This window comes from Oncorhynchus gorbuscha, linkage group LG09 (assembly GCF_021184085.1).
Source record: "Oncorhynchus gorbuscha isolate QuinsamMale2020 ecotype Even-year linkage group LG09, OgorEven_v1.0, whole genome shotgun sequence".
Classification (NCBI taxonomy): domain Eukaryota; kingdom Metazoa; phylum Chordata; class Actinopteri; order Salmoniformes; family Salmonidae; genus Oncorhynchus; species Oncorhynchus gorbuscha.
The window spans coordinates 60,029,346-60,035,345 of NC_060181.1; the positions used below are offsets into that span (position 1 = coordinate 60,029,346).

General features: G+C 39.4%; 1 protein-coding gene across 5 annotated transcripts in view; it reads left to right on the top strand.

Annotated features, from left to right (window-relative positions):
• Positions 1–5,478, top strand: part of myo3b (myosin IIIB) — a 118,262-nt gene extending 112,784 nt beyond the window's left edge. For all 5 annotated transcript variants that reach the window (XM_046362914.1, XM_046362912.1, XM_046362915.1 and 2 more), the window contains one exon: positions 4,891–5,478. The gene's annotated coding sequence lies outside the window, so the exon portion shown is untranslated. The remainder of the gene's footprint in view (positions 1–4,890) is intronic.
• The last annotated feature ends 522 nt before the right edge of the window (positions 5,479–6,000 follow it).

Consider the following 6,000-nt stretch of genomic DNA (forward strand, 5'->3'; position numbering starts at 1 on the left):
GCATTAATAAAGAAACTGGTTGAGCCAGGGAGAGAGAATACAGAGTAAAGAGGGATAGAGGGAAGAAGGAGATAAAAGAGTCTTGAGTACACACATCAAAGGCATCTTAATGACAAGGGATGCCATTAGGGTTACAGTGGCTTTTGTTTCAGCTTCCTCACACCTGCAATTTGTTGAGGGCATTCTATGCTCAGTTGAGATGCTCACATTTGCATGAATAGAAAATGCATGAATAGAAAATGTATGCATGATGGGATAGAGAGGACCTTTCCTGGAAAGTTTTCCCCTGTAATTTGGGTAGCTAATGACCGGTTCTCCTCAGAAGAATATTATTTAAGAAACGTGCCCTCTACATTTGTACCTGTATACAGGTTGAAAATGGCAGATTCTAGCACTGATAAGCGCCTAAATTGGAAAGCAGTGGCTACACAGTAACATGCTATACATGATGTCAGAGCTCAGGGTCTCCGCTTCACAGCCCTGCATGGGTTTTGACTGACAGCCGTCGTTAACTTGAGAGCCATCCTCCTGCTAATTGGGCAACATTAGCAAATGTTTTGTTGTCTTAGTTGGGGAAATGCTGTACATTTTGAGGACTATATGTATTTTAAAACAAAAAAAAGGATTGAGGATTATAATAGGATTATAATAAATACCGCTTTGATGTCATATAAGCCATCCAAACACGTCCAAACGTTCACTTCCCATTTCCATATCATAAAACTCATGTAATACAGTGTCAATACAGTGTCAACATTTACAGTGTCAACATTTATGATCATTATGTTTGATGTTCAAGATGACATGGCGTTATACCCTGGGCTGTCCTGAACAGAATGAGCCTATGTTTGTTGTAATGTGAAGAACATTTTGCCGCGGCCCACGCATCTGAATGCACTCATGACGTCATTCTATGTGCACCAAAATCTGCTTCTCTGAATTGCCTTGTGAAAGCCTAACAATGTCAAATCATATTTTATCATTTAGCTAGTCATGTTGGCAAAAGGAACAAGCTTTCAAAGTATGCCCACCTGACCCAGATTGCGGGTTATAATGGACTGTTTTTGGATTGCTTAAAACAACAACAGTAATTGTGTGTAGGCGGGGATGCAGGGCGGTTCCAAACAAAACAACTACAAGTGTGCTTGCTCTAGTTCCTCAACGGCACAGCTAGGAGAGACACCCCCCCCCCCCCCCCCAAAAAAAGCACCTTATAGTTGAAGACTCTTCTTTGAGTCATAAGAATGTATTGAAATAACTTTGGAGATGTGTACACTTTGGGGAGTTGTGTGGCCACTTGGAAACCCCAGTTTGAACTCTCACTCAAACCCTTATCATTTTTTTCTCTTATGTTACACCTACCCCAAATGATCCAATAATATTCTTATCATGTTACTGGATGTATCTAGAGTATTTTCAGTTTTCCTTATTAACAAATGCAGCAAAAAGTACAGTACATGTGAAATGCACATAAAATCAACAATGTAATGTTTGGAATCAGTCTTGTCTCGGGTGAGCTGTTGTGTCCTCACCTTTAGTCTAATAATTTTCCCATAATCTCCAAACTGTTCCCATTTTAATTGCAACTATGGTTATGCATATGATTTTTATATTTCTTCTGTAATTAACATTTCAATGTAGCCCTATCCATAAAGGCCAATTCTCACGAGTGTAAGGGGTTTTAAGCTAGCAATGGAATATACAAAACAGCGTAAGGAAACCGCATTCATCCTGTATCCTACAAAATGTGTTTACGTAAAAAGTTGTTTTGTTGGAATGGGGCTTGACAAATCAGAGCATGAAATTCTGATTAGCCTCTCTGTTTGTTGACTGAACGGGGGCACAAGCAGACTTGGCATGGCCAAAGGTGTAACCTGTTTTGTTTTGCCTCGGCACTGCTCGGCCCAGATGGTGTGACCAGCTGCCATAGAATAAACGCTTGGCGGGAAACGGTGTGAGAATCACTGCGGCCTTGTGGTAGTTTGGGAGGCAAAATGGGGAAATGTGTCTTTCTGCCACCGCCAAGAGAAATAGGATCCTGTCACCTGGTGCTTCATGAAACAACCTGATTTTACTGTAGATCACATTCGCATCCAATGCATCCGTGACTTGACTGGTTGAAATGTAAGATTTTATAAGAAAAAATGTCCACTTCTTATGACACAAGATATAGTATAACACATATACAGTACCAGTCAAAGGTTTGGAGAAACCTACTCATGCCAGGGTTTTTATTTATTTTTTTTTTTTCTACATTGTAGAATTATTTTGAAGACAACAAAATGGAGAAATTACACGTATGTAATCATGTAGTAACCAAACAAAGTGTTAAACAAATCAAAATATATTTTATATTTGAGATTTTTCGAAGTAGCCACTCGTGGCATTCTCTCAACCAGCTTCACCTGGAGTGCTTTTCCAACAGTCTTGAAGGAGTTCCTACATATCCTGAGCACTTTTGGGCTGCTTTTCCTTCACTCCGCGGTCCAACTCATCCCAAACCATCTCAATTGGATTGAGGTTGGGTGATTGTGGAGGCCAGGTTATTTGATGCAGCATTCCATCACTCTCCTTCTTGGTCAAGTAGCCCTTACACAGCCTTACACAGGCGGTGTGTTGTGTCATTGTCTTGTTGAAAAACAAATGATAGTCTTACTAAGCACAAATTAGATGGGATGGTGTATCGCTGCAGAACGCTGTGGTAGCCATGCTGGTTAAGTGTGCCTTGAATTCTAAATAAATCACAGACCGTGTCACCAGCAAAGCACCCCCACACCATAACACCTCCTCCTCCATGCTTCACGGTGGGAACTACAAAAGCGGAGATCATCTGTTCACCTACTCTGCATCTCACAAAGACATGGTGGTTGGATCCAGAAATCTCAAATTTGGACTCATCAGACTAAAGGACAGATTTCCACTGGTCTAATGTCCATTGTTCATGTTTCTTGGCCCAAGCAAGTCTCTTCTTCTTACTGGTGTCCTTTAGTAGTGGTTTCTTTACAGCAGTTTGACCATGAAGACCTGATTCATGCGGTCTCCTCTGAACAGTTGATGTTGATATGTGTCTGTTACTTGAACTCTTTGAAGAATTTATTTGGGCTGCAATTTCTGAGACTGGTAACTCTAATTAACTTATCCTCTGCAGCAAATGTAATTCTGGGTCTTTCTTTCCTGTGGCAGTCCTCATGAGAGCCAGTTTCATCATAGTGCTAGATCATTTTTGCGACGGCACTTGAAGAAACTTTAAAAGTTCTTGAAATGTTCCGTTTTGGCTGACCTTCATGTCTTAAAATGATGATTCACTGTAATTTCTCTTTGCTTATTTGAGCTGTTCCTGCCTTAATATGGACTTGGTCTTTTACCAAATAGGGGTTTCTTTTGTATACCACCCCTACCGTGTCACAACACAACTGGCTCAAACGCATTAAGAAGGAAAGAAATTCCACAAATTAACTTTTAACATGGCACACTTGTTAATTCAAATGCATTCCAGGTGACTACCTCATGAAGCTGGTTGATAGAATGCCAAGAGTGTGCAAAGCTGTCATCAAGGCAAAGGGTGGCTACTTTGAAGAATCTCAAATATAAAGTGTATTTTGATTTGTTTAACACTTTTTTGGTTACTACATGATTCCATATGTGTTATTTCATAGTTTTGATGTCTTCACTATTATTCTACAACATAGAAAATAGTAACAATAAAGAAATAACCTTGAATGAGGTGGTGTGTCCAAACTTTTGAATGGTACTGTATATAAGTAAGAACATTACACAATGTTTCTACATTATGAAGTTAGACAAGCTAGTCTTTCAACATGTTGTATTGCCTCGACCACATGTGAATCTGCTCATATCTGAGTAGTGAGAACTTTCACATGCAGTAAGTTCGTCTGCAAGATGTGCTCTTGTCCCTGGCTGGCATATCACTCAGCCTAATTGCCTCCTGATATGATATCTCTGTTCCTCATATTTCCTGGCAGATCAGGCTGTGACCCTGAGAATTATTGTGGGAGGGCTGGATTACCACACGCAGGGTGGGCTGAGTAGGTAAAATGACCTGTCCCTCCTTCCTTGACCTCGGGCCAGCCTGCACATTGCCATGGCTTTGCTTTTGAAAATGCAGAGATCCTCTGCTTCATAGGTTGGGGGAGAAACGAGAGTTGTATCGCATTGCAGGGAAAATCTTGAATATTAGTGAGACCAAAGTTGGAGCTCTTCTATGTTGGGGGCTGTGAACAATGGCAGCTTTCTGTCAGAGAGCAACTTCAAAGGTCTGCTGAGTGACTGCTCTGAGTTACACTTTGTTGTAGATCACTGAGGAAATTCACAGATGTTTTCTCATAGGAGACGCCATTATAGCGGCTCAAGTATCCAGTAGCCTCGAGCGCCTCTCTTGCTTTCTCCCTCTCAGCCCCCCTCTCTCTGCCTCTCATGTCTCTCGTGTGAGACAGATGTGGAACCTGTTTTCTCTCCCAACTGTCCAGAGAATATGAATAGTTAAAAAGGGGTTCATGTTGTGGCATTACCCCCCAACTCCTTCACAGCTGCAGTTCTAACTGTCAATGTGTTCAATGCTATAAGACCGGATGCAACTACACTTTCACTTACACCACATATTCACAATTTTGGAGGGAATACTTGTTCCTGAAATGTGAAACATGCCCTTTGAATAAAAGTGAATAGTCAAAAACCTTGTATATAGATGAAATAAGCCATTGTATCTATAAGCCATTGTGCCTGGAAATGACCCCTCTGTCCTCTGAAAAAGCATTTCAGTGTTTAATTTCCATGTCTTAATTCTCTGGACTTGAAGTCAACTATGTTCAAGTAATACAAAAGGAATTTATGACATATTGTAAACTGGCTTGGTCTCTCTTTCTTTTACAGATTGCTTTCTTTAAACCTGACGTCAACCAAAAAGAACTGTATATTTTGTCCGACTTGAATTGTACTGTATATTGTAATGACCATGGGATGATTTATTTTCCTGTAAGTGGATGTGAAAGCTGTTCTTTTCTTAAGTGATTGTGTGTTTACGTGTCTACATTTTGATTAACAATATGAATTGCCCAAAAAAAGTGATTGTGAAGGCCGTGATCAAGTCTTCGTTGATGTCACTTATCCAAAAACATGAACTTGATATGAAATTGTAAATAGCATGGTTTATCATACAACTCGTGCTAAATCATTTACCTTAAGTCACCTTTAGTGTAATGGCTGGCTTTAATTGCTATTATTTTTTCAATGTATTCCACTCTATACAGTATAATGTCAAATAGCAGCTTATTGTAAACTTGTAATTCACCCCCATGTGGAATCAGTTGTAGCCAGTAGTACTTGCAGATAGGCATTTTTATGTTGAACTCGCTGCATACTGATTTTACACGTACATGTTCTCACTATCTTTCTTTGTATCAACATTGTTTTGTACCATTCTAATAAAGTGATTTAAAACAATTCAAAGATACAACATTACTCAAATCTTTGCCTTTTGTTTGAACTGTCAGTAGGCCTACCACACAGGCATCTACCCAGGTCACATGTACAGTACAAGATGCATTCATAGTTATAGACCGTTTTGATGCCATAAATGTATGTTTTTAGACTATATAGAATATCAAACTATATGAATATTTGAATTTGAGTTACTTATTGTTGGTTGTAAATGCAGTACACTAATAGAATTAATGTAAAAACAATAAGGCACTTGCTCTTCCTCAAGCCATGTTTTAACTTTATATGAGCAAACACCAGTTCTATGGAAGTCTCTTTTGTAGTTCAATATAGTTTAGTGGATTAGTGGTGAGATTATTTTTGGAAAATGAAGATTACTGTGCACTATATTATGCAGCAATAATGTGCGTAGGAAATTACATCCTTATTGACATGTGTAACTTGGTCTTCATTGACCATAGTTGTAAATACGATTCATTTAGGCATCAGGCCTAAACTCATTTCATATAATCAGTGTAGCTTCCCCACTCTTGCAAGCAAGCA